Below are 22,266 nucleotides of genomic sequence, written 5' to 3'. Positions count from 1 at the left end.
TGCCATTATATTATAGAGAGATACTTTAATGTCCCGCAAGACGAGACTTTGTGCCAAGAGATTTAACCACGCCTAGGGCCAAAAATAAAAGAGAAAGAGTAGATGACAAAGTAAAACGTCGCAAAGAATTCAAAAACGTTGGCACGATACATGCAGAGCAGGTTTTGAGATAATGAAAGTACTAAAATTTGAAAGTCTCAAAAAAATGATAGTAAAGATCACATTAGCGCAAACAAACGGAAATTATTACTCTTTGAAATAACGGAACAGCGAAAAGGCATCGAGTATATTGTTCGGATTTAATTCTTTCAGGGCTGATGTCGACTTTTGTCAAAATTCAGGGGTGGAGGACAGTAATCAGCTGTAAACTGCATCAAAACTCACCTTTACATTTTAGTTTGACTCTCTTTACTATAAGGAAAGTTTCATAGCTTTGTTGATTTAACCTCGATTCCCTACGCATGTATGAGTAGCGAAGTGCAAACAACCTCTAAAATGGCACCAACATCTGGCGAGAGACCAAAGCGATGTGCAAAGCAAAATACTGCATGGACGTTTTACGTAATTTCGTTGAATAGGACTCTGACTTGTTGGACTCTGAATATAATGCAAGTGATCGAAAGTGAGGTACCAGCATCATCCGATTGGTCCCCAGCTGATCATGGTGCTTAACACTTCCAGGTAGCTGATGCACCTACAGCAGCGTTTGCCTGGGAGGACCACCACTTATGATGATGACAAGAGGTACAAACCAGATTGCATCACACTGCGACCACCAACGCCACTTACCTGCTGTGCGAATACAGCCAAGCAGCTGGCCCACTGTGTATTCCTGCTGACAAGCAAGGTGCCCCCAATGCAGCTACTGTCGCCAGAGATGATGAACATGCGCCAACAGCAGCCGCAGCACATAGCAACAGACGTTTTATGTTGACTTATGTGTGAAAGCATTGCTTTGTGTGCTTTTCAGAAAACTTGAGTTTTTTGGAAAAAATATTCAGCCCTCAAAGAGTTAAACTTTAAGAGACTTGTAGATCACTTAATTCGTGTTGCCATCAGGGAAAAGTAGTGTTTCTTCCCAATGAAGAGGCATATCCACGAGAATTAAAAGATTTGTTGTTTGGTGAAAGTGAAATTCACATACGCGAGCGGTAGAGACGCAAAGTGGCTGGCGCGTAGCGCAGGCTGGGGGGGTTGTCAAGTGAAGCGAGGCAACACTCCCTAGTATAATATAATGTAATATGATATTTTGGTTTATTACCTTTTTACCCGTGTAATACTATAAGCACAAAAATTGGTCTATAACTTGGGTCCAGGTTAAGTGTGGGGCATAACAGTTAAGTGATAAAGTATTTTCAAGTATTTTGAAATTTGTTGCGGACTATTATTAGCTTTTATTCCAAATTTTACCGAAATGTAAAGGAAAGCAGCATCAAAAGACAACAAAGATTTCTGATACATAAGGTATTTTGTGCATTCTTGCCATAATTGCCCTTTTTTGAAATATGCAGCTCATTTACCTATCAGTGGAATCTAGGTACTGATGTAGGCATAACTAATAATAACAAAAGTATTATGTACTAACTTGGCTGCAGTCAGGTTAACGAATTTGCAAACTGCGCTGTAACACAATGGAGGCTGGAAAAAGTGCCTGATAATACGGGCTAGAGTACTAACTGTATGCAAGAGGACTTACCGACATCACTGATGTGTTGAACATCAGTACCTTTGTTGATATTTTCCTTGGCTTAATAAATTTTTCTTTATTGATCGTGTATTTTTTTAATTTAAGCATTAAACTATGCAAAATTCAGTTATTTTTTTGTTTTACTTTTTCTTGTTTTTTACGTTTTGATTTTACCACAATACCGTTTTGTTTATCAGTGGGCATCTTCATTTTACGTGCCTGTTGCTATAACAGGGCCACTTTGTGTCAGTGTGCACTGTCCCAGACGTCTCGTCATGTGACATCATTAACCCTGTCCTATTCTGGGGTTTAGTATTGGGTTATGAGGCACAATTGTTTTCACTTTCAGTCTTTGACCTTTACTGGTATTTTCAATAAAGTTTTTTATCTCCTCATCCTTCTCTTTTACCCTTTTGCCTGCCAAATTTTACAGGGCTTAACAACTAATGCTGTTGAATATTGTTCTCTGGAAAAAAAGGAAACTGTTTTCCTGTTACATGTGAGCATGTGGGAAAAGTATACTTTTCTGCACAAAGATTTCTTACAGCACACAGTCCAGATATCAATGATTGTATTCACACTAGAATTTCACTAACTGCATGTGGTCTTTGGGACAAACAACAACCTGAAGACTCCCTAGCAGTTTTTCAGTTGCAGAACTTGCAGAGGCATTAGCCAAGTGGGCAGGGACAGGCTGTATCTTGTCTGAGACAGACATGTAGTCAAGTATAGCTGTGACACAAATTGAGCAGGACAGGCTGGAACCTGTCTCAGGCAAATGTATAGTAGCTTGTGTGAACGTACAACATGCATGTGCCACAAAGCTGAGTTTGTCTGCTAGGGTTGAATGAGAAGTGAGGTACATGCAAGTGCCAAAATTATTTGGAAGTGCATGCATGCACCATCTCACCATGTGCAAGTCACACTAGTATAAGCTTCTACATCTTCCATAAAATTCACACCAACTCTATTGGCTGTGGTTGAGCGTGAGCAGAGTGGACTGCTCAATACACACACATCTTTCGTGTTGAGAATCGAGGTACATGCAAGCGAAGAACAAATTTTAAAGTGCACGCATGCACCATCCAGTGGCTTTGGTTGAGCGTGAGCAGAGCGGACTGCTCCATACAAACACACACACATCGTGAATATCCTTTATGTCTAATTGTGTGGAAGAGTCCTCAAACTATGCCTTTTAATTATTTCCTTTCTCTTTTTTTCATTGTGGAAGCATTTTCTGTTTAAACTTCAGATACACTAAGCTGTAAATTTAGACTTTGTGAAAATGCAGCTATAAAAGTATTTTTTTCTGGAGCTCTTCATGAATATTTTTCATCATCTTTTTTTGTTATCCTACTGAAAAAATTATATTCTTGATAAATATTACATGAGGCCAGTTCTGCTTTCCAAGCTTCTCAAAAAAGAGGTGGCACGCCTCAAGTGAGTACATAGCCAGCATCTGTGCTTTATATATTTCTAGTACCTGTCTGAACATGATTTCCCTGGGATAATAAGAGTTAGCACTGGATGAAATCTTTTTTTTGAACAAATGTACTTCTGGTAGCTGCATAGTGGTAGAACGGTTATGTGTGGACATACTCTTAATGCCAGTGTGGGTTTTCTGAAAGTGCTTGAGTTATCGTTCCACATAACATAAATTGTGTGACTGAGTTTTGCTGATTGTTGGCTCCTCTTTTTAGTTGCTTCTGAAAATTGTAAATATAGCCATTAACATGAACTTGAACTGCATTAAGCAGGTTTGTAAATGGATGAATGGATGGATGGATGGAAGTATTATTGCCAAAGTAAGCTGAGGCATGCACACTGAGAAGAAAGCTTCTCAAAGTTGCTTAGGGCAAAATGCAAATCTACAATATATCAACAAGATTTACTGTATTTTAATAAGTCTGTGTTTTATTGCTTAATTAATCTATGCTGTTATTCTTTCAGAAAGGTGTGTTTTATTTAGAAGAAAACAAAAAGCTACCTTGACTATTTTTAGCTCTCTTTTTATTCTAAACACTACTATTTAAAATTAAAAGCAAAATGTGCTGCTAATTCAAGGATCCTTTACATCATGCCTGGTAGACAACCCATTGTGATAATTATTCTACTCAAAGCCCTAATCAAACACTGAATCTGATATTGATTGTGCAAGTATTTCAATTTGAGTAGCATGATGACATTATGCCCCTGTGTAAACTGTTATTAGCCTTTGAATTTTACCAGTTAAACTTATTTTGTTTAGATTATTGTGTAAATTAAAAGGAAAGTTAAGAAGTAAACTATTTGAATGGCAATTATATGCATATCAAACCTACAAATCACACAGACTTTAACCTATATATTGTAACAGAAAGGCGCTATATTGGGGCCTGACCCGACACAGACAGACGCGGGAGGCACACTGATAAAACAAACGTTTTATTGCAATTTATTCGCCTGTGGGCAACGCCTTTCCTGTCCCTACAGGCACAAGACAGTCCCGCAAACAGAACACCACACTCTTCCTCTTCTTCCACCACTCCTCTTTGTCAAGCTTTGTCTCCCTCCTCCTGACTCTGGCTCCTCAAGTAGTGGCTGCATGCTCCTTTTATAGCAGTTCCAGAAGTGCTCCAGGTGCTCATTGACCTACTTTAGGTTTCACTTCCGGGAGTGGCTGCAGTCCAGCCCACATGGGCTCGTTAAGCCATGCAGCTCCCCCAGGAGGTGGACATGGAGCCCAACAGGGATGAGCTCCAGTGTTCCACCATTGTGGCCCAGATGCAACCCAGGGGGGCTGCCATCAAGTGTTCCGGGGAACATAGGGTGAAGCCCATGGGTGTTCCCCCGGATCCAGTGTTAAAGGGGTGTCCCGGCTGGGTATGGGACCCGCCACAATATATAAGAAAAAGCAAACAGGAAAAAAATGTTTAAATCTGTTCCAGAATACTCCAAATGACCTCAAAACTGCACAGCTCATTTTCCTTTAGTCTTATCCTGATGCAGCTAGAAATGAGAGTTGGCATTGCACATTTAACCCTTGTTCAATCAATTGGATTATCCATTGCTTTACTATTATGAAGGTTGTTTTTTTTCTAATTGCCATTAATTCTGATTATCTGTTTCCACAGAATTCTCTGGTCAACAGTATGCCAGCTGTTTCTTAAATGCCTTGTACTAGCAAAACAGCTGTGAAGATTCATTCGGGGCATCTGTTTGTTTTTTTTGTAGATGCTATGTCTGTTCTTTTTATCAGTTCTTCATTTTTGATTGGAGTGGTGTCTCTGCAGTTAGGGATGTATGCTGCCAATCAGAAGGCTGCCGGTTCGAATCCAGTGTATGCCAGAAGTGCTTCCACTCTGTTGGACCCTTGAGCAAGGCCCTTAACCTGCAATTACTCCGTTCTGGGTACAAGTTCTACAAGCTGGTCCTTCAACTTGCAGGGAAAACTTGGGGGTTAGTAGCAGGGCTGGCACTACAGCCACTGTAAAAAAACACACACTGTTCTGCTCTATTGGGTCCCTGAGCAAGGCCCTTAACCTGCAATTGCTCCGTCCTGGGTATGACGTTAATCTGCATCCAGTCCTGCATGTAAGCCCTCCAACCTGCAGGGACAAACCTGGGGGTTGGTGGCAGAACTGACACTCCAGCCACCATAAAAAACCTCACACTGTTCCATTCCATCTAAACTAGTGTGATGCTGAGGTGTCACCTGTTGTATGTCTGTGCTCAGGTCCTAATTTACATACTCCCAATCTCTCTCCTCTCTTCACTTTTGATCACTGGATGTTAAGACACCCGGTGGATTCTATCATGTAAGTATGACACTCACAGTATATTCTACGTACCTTCTGAAATTTTAATTATTAATAACCTTTTATTCTAATGTTGCTCTTGAGTACTGTGGATTGTTATCTTATTTGCAAAACTATACTCTTAACATATATTATATGGAGCCAGTTCTGCTTTCCAAGTTTCACAAAAAAGAGATGTCACGCCTCAAACAAATACACACCCCCATCAGTGTTCAAAGTAATGGCAAATAGGAATTTATAATAATTACACACAAGCCTGAATACCTTCTATATGTTTGGAATACTGTTTTCATAAAACCTCTCATACAAAGAAGTGAAACATTAATCATAACACCTTTAAGCAGTTCCTAGGATTGCTACTATACATGTTTTCCCTGTGAGTTCTGCAAGTTTTGTTGGCATAACCTCCAAATACATTTGTGATTTATATCTGCGTTTCATACAATATTATGTAAAAGTCTTAGGCACATACACAAAAGTATGTAAACTGAAGCAGCTTTCTAAAAATAAAGATATTGAATGTATCTGAATTTCAAAAATGTTAAATAAAGAGTAGTAAACAGTAAAAGCTAAGTCAAATCAAAATTAAAACTACATCAGTTATGTTAGGTACAGTGTTGTTCAGTTATATAAGAAAATTAGTTGGTAACTTCTTTGAAGCATCTTGGAGACCTTGCTACTGTTCTGCAGACTTTGGATATCTTGCTTGATTCTTATTTTGAACAGCCTTTCTGATTCTGAGATCAAGGGTCTATAGAGGCCATTGTAGGTCAGACTGACATTATCAATTTTTGCTATGCCCAGAACACAAGTCCTGGGTTAAAAGCTATGGCCAGACACTCTTAATACCATCTAAAAAGTCTCTTTTTCATGACATGGCTCCTCAGTTTCTGCATCTTATCTGTTAAGATGGTCGATTCCAGATGTCACATCACAAAGATACAGTAACTCCTTGATGTACCAGCTGGACATCTAAGTTTGTGCAAAGGACCATAACTCAAGGATAAGTAACACTGACAGACATAACTTTGCACCAATTTCTAATCAAAAGGAGGGACTTATATGCACCCAAGTAACCAATGGCAAGACTTCTGTTCCTTCCTTTAAAAACCCAGATTACTCTTCTCATCAAGGTTTTGGCACTTAACCTGGCTACAATTTATGCTGTAAAGTAGAGACCCCCGTGCTTAAAGGGTGTGGCTATAACAGAGGCTGAACCAATCCTATTAGTCTGAATGGAAACTGTGCTGAACTGGAAGGGTGGAAGACTTGTCAGTATTGGAGTTGGACAAGGTTTACATTAGTCCAAACTTTGCAGAGAAATAGCAAGCAAAGAGAGGACCATATCTGTCAAAGCCATGTATTTTCCTTGCTAATGACTAGAGCTGACTGATCACCAGCCAACCCAGCAGTTGTAACTTTGTTAGCAACAAGAGAACCTACAGAGTTTGTTTGAACCTCAAAGAGAAATTGCAGTAGGACCCACAACCTGAAGATGCAGCCAAGGTAACAAAGGAGACAAGCTCCTAAGATAAAGAAAGAAAGCATGTTGAAGATTCTTTCATGTGTCTGGAGAAAGCCAACCAGTAAAGGAACAAAGCATTTCTTACGTTAGACCATACTTTGATTCTAACAACTATCACTTGCAATTTAGTAATTAGGACAAAACCAGCTAATGTATTTTGGTATTGGTGTAACTGTAACTAAAAGGTAGTAACCTTGTGAAGGATAAGTTCAAGCTATTATTACCTATTATTACCTAACTACATTAAGAAACTACAGAGGAGTAACACAAACAGAAACTGTGTGTGGAGGAGGTAAGCCAGTGCAGACCAGCTGTGAGCAAATTAACTCCACATTGCAGGCAATAGAAGCTTACTGACTAGCTTAAGTGCTTATCCATTTTGACTACATGAATTAAAAGATCAGAATTCATAAGTTATGTGGCTTTTTCTACTTTATCTATGCCAATAGATTGAATTCCTACGTCATGCATTTTTTTCTACATGCAAAAATAAGTTCAAGTAAACTTTTGTAATTTTATGTTTTTTGTTATTGTCTGGTACAGCTTTAGGCACAGGAAAAACACTCCTTTATACAGTATTTTAATGCAAAAGAAACATAGCTTTGGATTGCCAGATGCCAGATCAGCTGCTGCCATACCACACAAAAACACTTATCACCCGTTGCTGCCAGTCTTTAAAGCCAGTTTACTCATCTGTTGTTCTGTCCTTTCTCAATCCTATGCTGACTGTGTGTGACCCTGTTCTTTTTCCACAGCTGAATTCTCTGAAGAAAGACACCTACTGAGAGTTGTCTGTTTTGCTGAGTGTTTGAATAAAGGCTCTGATATTGAATAAACCTGGAGTACTTTTCCTTCAAGTATCAAAATAAAAGATCTGTTTGCTTAATCCACTAATGCCTGTCTTTTTTGCAACTCAGTAGCCCGTATGTGACAGTATATACTCACATATATACATCTTCCATTTTCCTTATGTTGTAAAAATAATATTATTTTGTTTATTTCAATAAGAATGTTTTGGCAACTTGTGAAATTATGTATATTGCCCCATTTGGATCGCAGCAAAGAATCTGAAAGTGATTAATGTAGACTTTTGATGATTTATGAACCTTGTTCTTAAAATGTATAGATCTCTTCATACTTCTGGCATCCCGGAAGGAAAATGAAACAGAGATCCTCACTAGACCTGCATTAATGTGGCACGCCCCTCCTCCCTTTGTGGGTGTCTTGTTAATCATTTTAATGAATTACCAGCATTTCTGAAGGCAAAACTGATATTTAATTAACTTAATGATTAACACTTCCTCTTTCTTACACCACTAGGGGGCTCCGCCCCCTGCTCGCTTCGCTCGCCAACCCCTGGTGTTGGGAATGACAAAGAGCGTGATGTATGAATGAGATATAGAATAGTGTGAAGGTGTAGATGATGCAAATAGAAAGCAAACAATAAAGTGTGTGGCACAGTGTAAAGGTTTATTGGAAAATTTCTTTGTACACGCCGTTTAAGTGTAAAAGGTAATTCCAGGTCAGAACTTGTAATGTCAATGAAGATGGTTATTGTTGTGATCAGAGTCAAGTTTGTCAGAGCTTAGAAAGAGTTGTGTCTCTCCAGGAAGTAATGGAATGACTTGGGTATTTATGTTTTCCACATTAATATTTTTTGGACATAATATAGTGCGTTGTGTTAAAAGGGGCATTTGGTCTAATGAGATTGCTGTTCCAAATCTGTCTGTAACTAAGTCGTCGCAGATAAAGGCTTGAGGAATTGTAATAATATGTGGCTGAAGTCCATCTGTATTGGTGAGTGTACCATCTCCCAGTTGTAATAAGCAATTGTTATGATCTGGTTCTGGACATCGTATCTTTTTTACTAACTGTATCTTTTGAAAGCAATGCCAATTGTCTGCGTATTTTAAGGTGCACTGAACAATATCTGAGCGCATGGCATGTGGAAGAATAGCTAAGCACTGTCTAAAATCTCCTCCTAATAAAAGTACCTTTCCTCCAAAGCGAATATTATTATTTATAAACGTTTGTAGAAGTTTATGAATGGTGTTGAGTAAGTGACTGGATGCCATTGTACATTCATCAATAATTAACATTTTTGCAAGACGGATGTCACGTGCAGTGCCACCATTAATGTTCATAGTGGATACCGATTTGTAGGATCTAATGCAGTTGATAATGATTTCACTTTCAGGTACATCGTTAGTTAGAAGCTTCTGTAGATATTCAGGATATGAATGTAAAGGAGGCAGTCTAATTTGACCCTTTTGACAACAACGTGTAAATGTATTACTTGTATTGCCAGTTGTTTCTTCAGGGAAGTGAACTGAATGACAATGATTGCAAATGACATTCATTCATTCGAATGAATTTTCCTGGTGTATGTTTGGCTTGTGCCGTTTGAGAGGCGCGTTGTTGCATGTGTAGTATTTGGGACGTGTTGTTTTGGAGCTGTAATCGATTTGCCTGTGCTGTGTGAGAAGCCCGCTGTAGCCTTCCTTGCCATTAACGTATGTCTGAGACGGGAGGTGTTTCGTTTTGAATCTGTGCCTGTTGCGATGCAGCACTTTGATTGATAGATTGCGTCATGTGGATCTAGGATGTAGATTTGTGCATATTTGCGTTGTTGATTTGTTTCAGGGCTCACTGTTCCAATGCGATGCAGTATTTGTGCACATATGCGAAAGCAGTATGGGCCATTGCCTTTTGGTGGCCTGATATTTACTCCGGTAGATGCAAAAGCAAATGAACTATTGTAGGATCTAATGCAGTTCATAAAGTTTTTATTTTTAGGTACATCGTTAGTTAGAAGCTTTGGTTGAGCTTTGCGTTTTTGGAGCCGAGACATTTTTTCTTCTAGAAATATGGATAAGTAATAAGGAGTATTGCACTCACTGTTAATATGGAGCCTTTTCTGCGGTTGAACGGTTAATAGTGCCTTATTGTAATGAGATCCACCTATGCTGCATAGTGTGAATTGTGTTTGGTCCTGTTATCCGAGCGGTATCGTTTCGTACCTGTGATTGTGAATTCATGACTTGTTTGTTCTTGAGCGTGAGAAATATGGATAAGTACTAAGGAGGATCGCACTCACTGTTAATATGGAGCCTTTTCTGCGGTTGAACGGTTAATAGTGCCTCATTGTGATGAGATCTACCTATGCTACATATTGTGAACGTGTTGAGATGACGTATGTTTAATACGGACGGTTCATTTAGAAATGGGGCTTTGTGTGTCATTTGTTATTTATGTTACTGTGGTCGTGTGTCTGAATCGTTGTTTTTGTGTACGTTTCGTGTGCTATGTCCGTAGTCTGTCCTGTTTCGTGTCCAATGGGCTTTGTGTGGTGCTCGCGGCTTCTTTTTTTTTGTGTGCTTGTGGCTTGTTGATATCCTCCTCTTTGTGTGCGTCCCGTTTCGTGTGCAATGGGATTAAATCCTCCTCTTTGTGTGTGTCCCGTCTGTTGCTTGTGTGTGTGTGTGTGTGTGGGGGGGGGGGGGGGGGTTTGCGGGCTCTTTTTTTTGTGTGCTAGGGGCTTGTTGAATCGTCCTCTTTGTGTGTGCCCCGTCCGTTGCTTGTGTGTGTGTGTGTGGGGGGGTGTTTTGCTCGTGCGGCGCTGTGTGCGTCGCCTGCGTTTGACTCCTTTTTTCTGTGCTCACTCCTTTTTTCTGTGGTCTTGTCCGCCTCTCGCGGCGCCTCATTTCTTGGTGCGCCTGTGCAGTACGTCTTTTTGCGGCTACAGCCCATGGCCGGATGTCCCTGCATCCATCCGGTTTAGCATTCTCGGTTAGTAATATGGATAATATTTGTTGCTGAACCCCTTGTACTTCTTTTTGCTGAAACTATCCCTGTATGACCTTGGCTGCGTACTTGGTGTAATTGTCCTGATGCATAATGACTTTGGGGCCACTTGGACACCACCCTGATGCTATTGCACTAATATGTGATTAACTGTCTCCTGTTTGAGCCAAAAGTTTCAAATTTTGGCTTGTCAGTCCAGAGCACTTACTGCCTCAGTTTAGCACCCTAGTTCTTGAGTTATCGTGTGTAGGCGAGTGTCTTGGCTTTGTTTCCACTTCAAAGGAATTACTTTTTGGCAGCAACTTAAAAAGACAACTTCTGACAAGAATTCTCTGAAATATAGTGGGATATAGAGTACTTAAGTTCCAGTGGCTTCTGTGATTTAGAGAGGATGTCAGTTTGATGACACATACGGCACTTAGTTTCCACAGCTGACCACTGTGTTTCTGGTCTTCAAGCTGGCCCATTTCCATGTGCTTTTTAAGAACATCTTTTGAAACTCCTGTCTTCCACCCATATTCTTCTTGGGAGAGACCTTGCTTATGCAGGAAGACTGTTGCTATGCTGACTGTTGTCATGGTGCTAGATATTGATAAGCTGAAAATTATACTGTCATATTTGCCACACCCTCTTAGTTTTTTGTCCAATTTGATTCCTTCTACACCTGTTTCTGTTTTAGATCATTTATCATACACTGGGCTGTACACCAACAAAGTAGTCAGCTTTTATCTGAAGGGTGGATTGTTACTTAATATGTTACTTTCTTTAATGAAAAAACAAACATTTCTCAAACCTTTAATTTTTTGAAAAAAGAATGTTTGGAAAACTCGGATTTGCTGTTTACTACGGACGTGTTAATGCATAATAATTTTAAAAAATAAACATCAACCTCAAAGTTTATGAAGAAGTCTAGGGAGCCTAAGACTTTTGCACACTACTTTATGTTTCATGCAGATGTTAAACTGGCACCCTGTCCATATAGTTGATTCTTTTTTGTTAGAAAGGCAAATAGGATGGGTGGCAGTGGCATGAGGTCTACAAAGCAAAGCAGAGCAATGTTGAAGTTGATTATACAGTCCACGAAACATGGAAGTGCAAATGGATGCTTCCAGACTGGGCGCACCACTTTCAATTTTATTTCCTCAAGAAGATTGAAGTATTTGGCAGCTGTTATATAATAATAGTGATTTCTTTTTTTTGTTTTTTCATTTTTGAGCTTCCTAGACACCCCAAAGGTAGAATATCTCACAAAATAATTTTTCCCATAAAAACAGGAAATCCAGGGTTGAAAGTGTTAAGACCAAAATTTTTAAAGTCATCAGATGTGTGTATATTAACTTAGCACAAATAAACTTCACCATCATTCTCATTTGATAACAATTTGTTTAAAATAACTTCCTGTTTGTTAGACTATTAAGTGGGACATCAATTTATTATTACAGTTGTTACGATGATATTATTATAGTTATCTATTTACTGTCTTTTGTGACAAGTATATCATCATAGATGTTTACAAATGTTATATTTTCAGAGCATGCAGTAAAATGTAGGCTATTTCCACCATAATATGTCAAGTTCTTTAGGGCATCAACTCTGTATAATATACAGTAGCTGTGTTGTTAACATTACAGTGAATTAACTGCTATATTATTTGTTTTCTTGTCATGCCATACATATATTTCATCCAGAATCACATTATTTCAACCTCTTGTACATACAGGTTCTGCCCAAGCTAATCTTATTAAAGATCGGTGAAAGACTAAACTCTTGGGTACCCAGTGCTTAAAGCTGTGCTGTGACTGAATTTCATCGAAGATCCATAATATCCATCACAGCCCCGTCCAAACACTTCCTCTTGAAACAGCACAATATACTCAGAAAGTTTTCTCCCATACAGTTTTTTGGTCCTTCCAGTGGTATTTTCAATTAATTGTAGGCTATTACATCATCAGTCTCAAAGTGTGGGTCCTTGTTAATTATCCCTAATTATTTCTAACAAAACTTTTTTTTCAAGAAGCAAGACATTCAGTATTCTAATTATTTTTTTTTTTTTTTTTGTTATCTGACCACACCAGTACATCAAAGCATACATTTGTCTCAGAGGAGCAGCCATCAAAAATGAAAAGGGCATTTCCATTCAGCTACACCTTTTTATGACCACAGGGCTTCAACTTCTACCAGTCAGTACAGTTCCCATGTAAAGGCAGCCGGATATTAAGATAAGGTTGAGATGATCAAAATAAAAGCAGAACTCTGTCACCAGCTGGTGGCACCAGCACTTTTCTTCCAAGATGCAAGTTACTCATTCACAACCCATTGAATGAAAGAAAATGAGCAGCTTTGTCTATCTTTCCTGTGTATGAAAGACGAAATCATATCCCTGTGTGCTGTTTAGGAAAAGATGTAACAGTATGACCAGCAACACTCTGCTAGATATGTAACACAAGTTTGGCTCCTCCACTTTTCATCCATTTTTCTCCAGTCAAGCTATTTAAAATCTCTGTCCACCATTTGAACACTACACTGTAGTACAGCAACCAAGGATTCAGAGACTAACTCCATTTTTAACCATACATGATAAGGGATTGACATAATATTACAAATTCTAATTCCTTACTTCTCATACTCATCTGTGATTAGCCCTAAGAAATGTATTTTCTGGGGATGCAACTAAACTTTTTTCTTAGGTGATTTAGTAGTTGACTGTTTTTTTTAACCTTTTAACATCATATTCAAACATAATGAAAACACTAAAAAGGCTTAGTTAACCTCATCAGCCAACAGAATTTGCCTGACATACAGCCTGTAAATAAAACAGGTTCTGAAAGGTTTGAAAATGTTTCCTTTGTAGACACAAGCATTGAGGTGATCATTGAAATGCCATGAGGTTTTCACATGCGTTACAGGTGCTTCTCACCAGCATGCACTCACATCCACTGTTTCAATCAACACAAAAACACACTGCTATAGACCCACTACTTGCTTTACCACACACTTGTAAAAAATTTTCTATCGATATACAATTTCATCGACTTAGACTTTATTACTCCTCTGCTCAAATTAATATGAAATATTTGGAAAACTTCCTGCGATAAGGAGGCATAAGGTCTGATGCTGTATGTGAGAATAAAAATGTGCAGAACTTTACCTGTAGCTCTTTCATTCATATAATGGTTGAAAAAAAAGCATTGCAAAGTGTAGTAACCAGAAATAGCTGTAATGGGAATTTGTCACATAACTTAAGAATATTATACTATGTATAACAATATGTTTGCTCCCTTAAGTTATATTCGTGGTTCTGGATTCTGAAATTTTGTGAAGGTTGAATTCACTTTCCTGAATAAAGCCTTTAATGCTTGACTCTGTGTTTAATTTTAGTTAAGACTGTTCCCTAAAATTTTGTCTTCAACTTGTTAACCTAATCAACCTGTCATTTCCATCTGATTTCGTTTCAGTTGCTCTAGAAGTGAAGCTGACCCCAGAGTTAAAAACTTAATTTGGATATATTAACTCTGTCAAGGCTGAATTGTTTTGAGAAAAAAAAACCCTTTTTGTAAAACATGTCAAACATTCTGCACATGATAATGTAACCCAGTGTAGATAGTGTTTGTTGACCTTTAGAAACCTTCTGCCCCTTTAAACCTCATTTAAAAAGTTCAATAAACTTAGGCCCATTCTTCCATAGCATTTCTACTTAAACGTATGAAGTAAGGCACACTGTGTATTCAAAGTAACAGAATGTTCCATGGTGCATCAACTGATCTACTACAAACCTTCTAGTATGGTTTTAGAAAATAACACAATATGGAAGCAACACTTGTTCAAGTGACTAGTGACCTACATGTAGTTGCTAGAAACCTCAACATCTTAATTGTGTTAGAACTGAATGCATTATTTGTTATGAAGAACATCTCAAATTTCCTTCATAGTCATTTGAAATGTGCTAATTCTGCTCTCACTTGTTCCAGGAGTAGTTCAATGGCCTCAATCTTGTTTATATCATACGGAAGCATTTAAGGATCCAATCTTAGGCCACTATCATTCTGCTCCTGCTTGATCTCAATAATTACCTTAGATTAATGAAAAGCTGATCCATGTCAAATGTAGCCTAGACAATTCCTCATCATTAAGCAAGATTAACAACTACGTTGTCTATATAGCATACATGCTGAATGAATGAGGGCTTCCTTAAATTTAATTGAGCAAAAAGTAATTAATTGGTGATAAGTCAATTGCAAATAAAATTTGAATTTATAGTATAATAATATAAAGATATAATTTAATCAGTCAACCCATATTTTAATTAGCTTCACAGAGCACATAATCACATAGTGTTTTATAAAGCAAACAAGACGACATTTCAAAGTAACAAGATAAAGTATGGTGCAATATCATGTGTGTTATGATAAAGAACAAGGAAATAAACTTGAAACAGAAGAGTCAAAATAGAGAATATATTTGAAGGAATAGCAGATTAAAATGCAAGATGGAAACGTGGAGTTTTGAAGTGTGATTTGGCCACTGACACCTAGAGAGTCTCAAATAGAGTAGGAGCATCAAAGCTAATTGAAAATGTGCTAAGAATTGCATATTGAGTCTTTCTAAAAATACCAAAGCTGGAATTAGAAGATCTTGGGCTTCCAGCAAGTTAACATGGGGTAAGCAGTAACTGGTTATATAGAGGGCACCAGGATGGTACAGTTCTTACAAATGGTAACTCACAGCTCCAGAGGTGAGTGTTCAAATCCCAGCCTGGGACCGGATGTGTTGAGATTATACATTGTCCTCTTGTCTGCATGGCTTTTCATCTGGGGACTCCATCCATACCCCAAAAATGTAGGTTAGATTACTTGCCAACACTGATTATGATGTGAGTTTGTATACTCTGCCATGTGTCTGATGGAGTGTAATGCCTATTCTAATCATTGGTTTTAAGGTAGGTTCATTCACTGGGACTTACTGTTGCCTTTTTATGTAAATTATGTTTTTTTTTCATATTATATTATTAGTAAGCTAAACGATATTCTAAACATATATATATATATATATATATATATATATATATATATATATAAATACTGAGGTGTTCCTGTCCCCTGTGTTTATTATGTTAGTAGTTATGTGCCCTATTCCCCTTATATGGCATTCCAGGGGACAGGAACACCTCAATATTTCAATCAGAGGATTGCCCCCTGCCTAGATACTTCCTGTCAAGTTTGGGATTTGGCTTGCTATTAAAATCTTCTTTGTAAGTTTTGGATTTCTTTGTCTTACCTTTGGCTCTAGCTTTGTGGTTGACAGTTTTGGTACATGAATGGCTTTGTTTGCTGAATGACTTGTTTGCTGTGGGTGGCCCTTCAGGTAACCCTTTTTGCTTTTATTTTTGTTCTTTTTTCTCTCATTGTCTGTTTATGTTTCTCTTTTTATTAACTAAAATTCACTAATTGTAAAGGAACTTTTTTGATTTATCCTTGGACCAGAGGTTTACATTTTCTCTCATTCTTCAAATTTAAAAAAATATAGTCCCATTTTTGATCTTGGGCAGGCAGTAATTCTGCTATTTGAGCTTGTGGAGTACTAGGGCAGGGCCCACTACCTGGCCGCAGCCGTCTGACAGCCGGGCCGCGAGAGAACTGCTGGCAACGGAGACTCACTCAGACTTTTCAGAACGCTTGGCGGGCGGGGCTTTGCAGCGGCGCAGAGAGAGGAGAGAGACCAAGGTGAGAGAGTATTACGACAAAATATTTTTATGGTCCCGACAGTTTCCCCATATGACACGAGTCTATAGAAATCGCGTTACTACGAAGTACATTCAGCAGATGCTTTCATTACAATGAAGTGACCTTGAAATGCTTGAACGAATCATCCACAGAGCAGTTAGATCTGTGGTCGCAGCTCAGTTGTGCACGTTTGCACAACGATCCCCAAACAGAAACATTGTAAAAAAATCTTTCTTTGAACTTTCTTTGTACTTTTTTTTTTTTTTTTTTTGCTGTTTTTGTTTTCTGTGGTTTTCAGTGATACCTTTTGCTTATTGCTTGTCAACATTTGAAAAACATCCATTGGAATTTAACTTATTGTCACCCTCCTATAGAAACGGCAGACACAAAAAAAAGATAACAGTGTTAATGTTTGTGATGTGCAATCTGTAGGAATGGCAAATGCAAAGCATATGTCTTTGTTATATGCAAAAAAAGAAGAAAAATCTTGGGTTGCAAATGTATGCGAACTGCTTAATAACTTAATAATAATAGAAATGTTATGTAAATTGTGTATAAAACTGTCCAACCGGTCCATGGAAAAATTTGCATCTAATAAAGTGGTCCTTTCTGTCGAAAAGGTTGGGGACCACTGTCTAGGGCTTTATGTATAAACGGTGTGTACGCACAAAAAATGTTGCGTAAGCCCGTTTCCACGCTCAAATCGTGATGTATAAAACCTAAACGTGCCGTAAAGCCACGCACATTTTCACACCAGCTAAATGCTTGGCATACGCAAGTTCTCCTCTCAGTTTTGCAAACTGGAGGCACCCAGTGTCAAAGCAGTGCTTTTGTTCCAGTGTGGTTTCCCTTTCTTTTTAAGAACCACTTCCCTGACGCGGCTTTATCAAGTAACACTGAAATTAACCGCACATCGTTTATTAGTTTATGGCGCCTGATTGTGATTAACCTGTAACAATATAATGGTCCATGGAATGGCCAAACTATTCCAAATACCATAGCTGCTTTAGCGTTGTTCCTCTGAGTGCACCACTCGGAGTATTTATATCACTGTATATGAGTGTGAAATTATAGCCCTAAAGCAGCTGACTGGGAAGAGAAATATCGGTATACAGCATCAAACGCACGCTGCTGCAGCCATGCGCACTGTCTATTGAACTACTCTCATACGACAAATGCTTCAGAGCCTTTCCTGTACAGACCTCGCGGTTCAGAAACAGTTTCATCCCAAGAAATATCAACGCACTCAATCAGTCCATCAAGTACTCTCGGTAGAACTGTTTGTACTTATTAGTACAATTACCTCACTGTAAACTTGCAAAACAGTTATAATATTGCACAATTAGAGCCACTTTATAAAGTGTGTATTTACATATGATGACGATATCATTTTTAAAATGAAATGCAGCAAAATATGTTTATTACATTATACAGATAAAATTTTAACATCATTTAAATCATCCATTTTGTTAATAATTAAACATGCAAGGACACGGTGTCGCAGTGCTACCTAGTTCAGTGATTGTTCCAGCCTCACGCTGTATTCTTGCTGGGGCTGGCGCAACTCTGAAAGGACAGATGGATAGAATAATTAAACATGTACTACGAAGATATTTCAATGTTCCTTAAAAGTTTTGAAGAATCATGTTAAGATCTATTACAGAGCTGATTGTGTGGTGATTGGTTACTTGGAGAAAGAAAAGGAAGGACAGGAATTGGAGATTAGTACGTTTGAATGAGACAGTACTGCTGCAATATATTATTTCATCGAAGGTTGCGCACAGTGCAGCAAGCGTCTTGCGGGAGGCAGGAACAATCTCTGGATAGGGATCTGACAACTTCATTTTTATTTCGGGCACTGTGCGTCTTTGTAAATTTGAGCATTCGAGTTTCTTCAACACTCTATGTCACTCAATCAACTTCCTTTTGTTGTTTATACCACTGTTTAAACCAACAAATAGTATGTTTTTCCTTGCTTCCACTTGGTATTTGCTGAAATTCTTCTATTTTCCCCCATGCTTTTACCATTGTCTTTTCACAGATCGCTGAGCTTTAGGGCTATTTATATTGATTTGCATCTTCAAAGAGGCGTAATTCTGGGAGGGTTTGGAGTGAGGCAGCAGGCGCATGCATGTGCATTACTTTTAACGCTGTCCAGGATTTATGGAGCGGAAGAAAGTGGAAGTTGGTGTTCGCACAGATTAATGCATCTGGATTTTTTTGTGCGTACGCACATTTCCGCTTTTGTCCTTACGCCATGTTTTAGTGTGAATTCTATGCATGGAGTTACTTTCAAAAAATCAGTATAGTCAAACCATTTTAGTTGGACATTCATTATGACTGCTCCATCTCAGGAATCTGTTAGTGTCTTTTTGAATTTGCTACTTTTTTTGTGAGTTTTGTAAAAAAAATTTCTATTTTCAAACCTTTTTTCTGCCATTTGGGGTATCTTTCCTGGCAGCAAATTGCCTCTGGCAAAGGCACTGCATTCCTACCAAGGGACAACACAAAGTCTTGCAACATCAAAGCTTAGTCTGCATATACTGTAAAATGGCAGTGCATGGTTCATGAGGTTCAAGTTTGTGGATGAATAATCAGAAAAGCTTTATAGCTATAAATAACAACAACAACATTTATTTATATAGCACATTTTCATACAAAAAGTAATAATAATACATTTTATTTATATAGCGCCTTTCCCATGCTCAAGGCACTTACAGAATAAATAAAGAATGGCAGAATATACAGTATATAGCATTGTACAAACCAGATAAATAAATAAAGAAGATTAAGACAGTAAATTCTGAGAAAAAAACAGACAACATAATTGATGGTCTAGCACACACACATACAGGTTACATTAGCAACTTGACAGAGAGGTAAACTGAGAGAAAGGTAATAAAGTCAAGTAGAGCTAAAAGCCTTCCTGAACAGATGAGTTTTGAGTTGTTTTTTAAAAGAATTCATGGAGTCAGCTGACCTGATTAATTTTGGTAGGTCATTCCAGAGTCTGGGCGCTATACAGCTGAAGGCCCTGTCACCCATGGAGTGTAGATTAGTGAGGGGCACAACAAGATTACCAGAATCAGAGGACCTTAGTGGGCGGGCAGGCACATAGTGATGGAGAAGGTCACTGATGTAGTTTGGTGCGAGGTTATTTAAAGCTTTGTAGGTTATTAGTAGGATTTTATATTCGATTAAAGTGCTTTACATAATGAAGAAAAGAAACATAATAGACAAAATAAGAAATCAAAATAAGGCAACATTAGTTAACATAGAAAAGGAGTAAGGTCCGATGGCCAGGGTGGACAGGCCACGAGACCACCCAGTCCCCTCTGGGCATTCTACCTAACATAAATGAAATAGTCCTCTTTGTAGCTAGGGTTCTCATGGAGTCACTTGATGCTGATGGTCATATAGACTTCTGGCTTTTTAATTTTTAATAAAATCACTTCATTGAGTTAGTACTTTGGCCGTTGGTATTATGATGGTGAATTTTGGTTTATGTTTTGGGCTTTTGAAAATAATCTGATTGGCTTTCTGGTTTTGACTCTCCTTTGTTGGTTTGTTTATGAGTTCTCTCATTTATCTCCTGATCTTTTCTACTATTTCATTTTGCCAAGCCACTTTTCACCTTAACAGAATGTATGTGATCTCTGGATACTTTATATAGAAAAAGAATTGATAAATTAATTGTACAGATCAACCCATTAATACAATATTTTGAGAATCAGAGTAACAAATAACATAAAAATATGTTTAATTTAAAAAGTATTGGTTTAATTATATCCTTTCTTGTGACCCACAAAATGGTTGCAATTCTGGCTAGTTTAAAGAGTTTCTTGACTCATAGTTCCTTGCTCCTTTGGGTCTTATCTTGGTATCTAAACTTTGCCTTTTCACAGAGGAACTGAGCCTTCTTCATTACTTTTGGTATCTCTGTGAAATATAATTACTTACTGCATTCAAAATGTAAATACAAAGGCCATTTGTAAATCAAGTCTAATGATGCATTTGTCAGAATTTGTCCATGTTATCACCAAAGGAGTTAGGTTACGTCATCCTGAGTAATGTTTATTATCTCTGGAACAGAAATGATTTACTCTGTACTCATATTCCAACGAATGTTAACGTGCTGTTAACTTAACCAAAGGATATCCAAACAAGTAAACTTCAATTACCATGTTGGATTTATGGACATAAAAAGATGGACTTACTCTATTTCAATGTCAATACCTTTACATGTAAGTATGCAGTACAACTGAGCAGATCTGGGGCCTCATGTATAACACTTTGGGAAGAATTCACAATTAAATGTGACATGGGCAAATCTAGAAATGTGCATACACACAAAAAATTCAGATGCATAAAACTAAACTGTGCGTAAGCAAAGTTCTGCGCACTTTCAGTTCATAAATCCCAATGTGAATTTTAACCCCAATGCACAAGCCTACAGCTCCTCCCTCAATTTCACCTATTTCAGTATGCAAATGAATATAAATAGCCCCATCCATTCAGTGTTTTGTTAAAATACAATGGTAGAAGCACATGTAAAAAAGAAGAGTTGCAGTGAATGTGAAATGAAGGTCTTGCTCAGTGAAGTGGAGGCAAAGAAAAACTTAACTATTTGGTGGCTTAAGCAGTGGCATAAACAACAAAAGGGAATTGATGGAGTGGCACAGCATGGTGGAGGCACTCAAAAGTTCAAGTTCAGAAAGTTACCCAGTGTCCATGATAAGAAAGAAGTGGTCAAATATCTAACTCGACGTGAAAAGGTGAGTCGCAGCCCACTGTCTGAGTGTCATCACCAGTGAAGGAAGTAGCAGAGTTCAGGGCTCACACCATTTGAGCAACAAGCTGGTGCAATTATTAGTGAGACACATATATCTTGCCACAAACATTAATAAGACACATTTTTGCATCATAGATAATTTTCACATTATTAGAGTGGACATGCTTTCTATTTACATAAACAAATTGTTTGAAGGTGCCTTTATAGCAATGTGTGTGCAGTCAATCACTCTGATTACATTTAAAAAAAAGGACGTTGTTGCGAATTTTGTGCATATTCACTGTTTATACATGAGAACACAGATCACATCTTACTCTCACCAACAACATGTGATTGACAGGAGTAGCTTTCTTATTAAAGCCAGAAGTTCTTATATTTGTTTGGTAAGGTTGTTGATTCTTGTATGTATTTTTTACATATATTTTTGTGTTATATAACATACAAATTTTTTTTTCTTGAACTTTTCTTGAATTCCAGTAAAGTTTTAATTTCCGTTTTTGGGCCAAATAAAGTATATGTATTTATCTATTTATCTATGCATCTTTTTAAACAAAATTTTAATTTCTAAATTGTGCAATTGCCATTTTTCAAATATGTGTCTATAGACAGGATTAGAACTTTTTAATGAAATGACACAGAAGCAGTGTTACTGTAATTAAAATCACAAAACTTAAATAAACTAAACTAGACAATGGATATATACAACATCCTTTCAAAATATTTTTTGAATATTATGATTATGCTATTATTATTAAATTGTTTTGGCTTTGATAAAAACATTATGTAACTAAAATGTATTATTATAATTAGGATAGTATGAGCTAAAAATACATCAATCCATTTTCCAAATTTGGTTCATCCATTCCAAGGTTGAAAGCAGTTGAAGGCTCTCTTGGCATTATCAGGAGCAAGGCAGGATATAAACTTCATTGCGGTCAGAG

This window comes from Erpetoichthys calabaricus, chromosome 3, assembly GCF_900747795.2.
Source record: "Erpetoichthys calabaricus chromosome 3, fErpCal1.3, whole genome shotgun sequence".
Classification (NCBI taxonomy): Eukaryota; Metazoa; Chordata; class Cladistia; order Polypteriformes; family Polypteridae; genus Erpetoichthys; species Erpetoichthys calabaricus.
Note: the sequence above shows the minus strand (reverse complement) of the source record.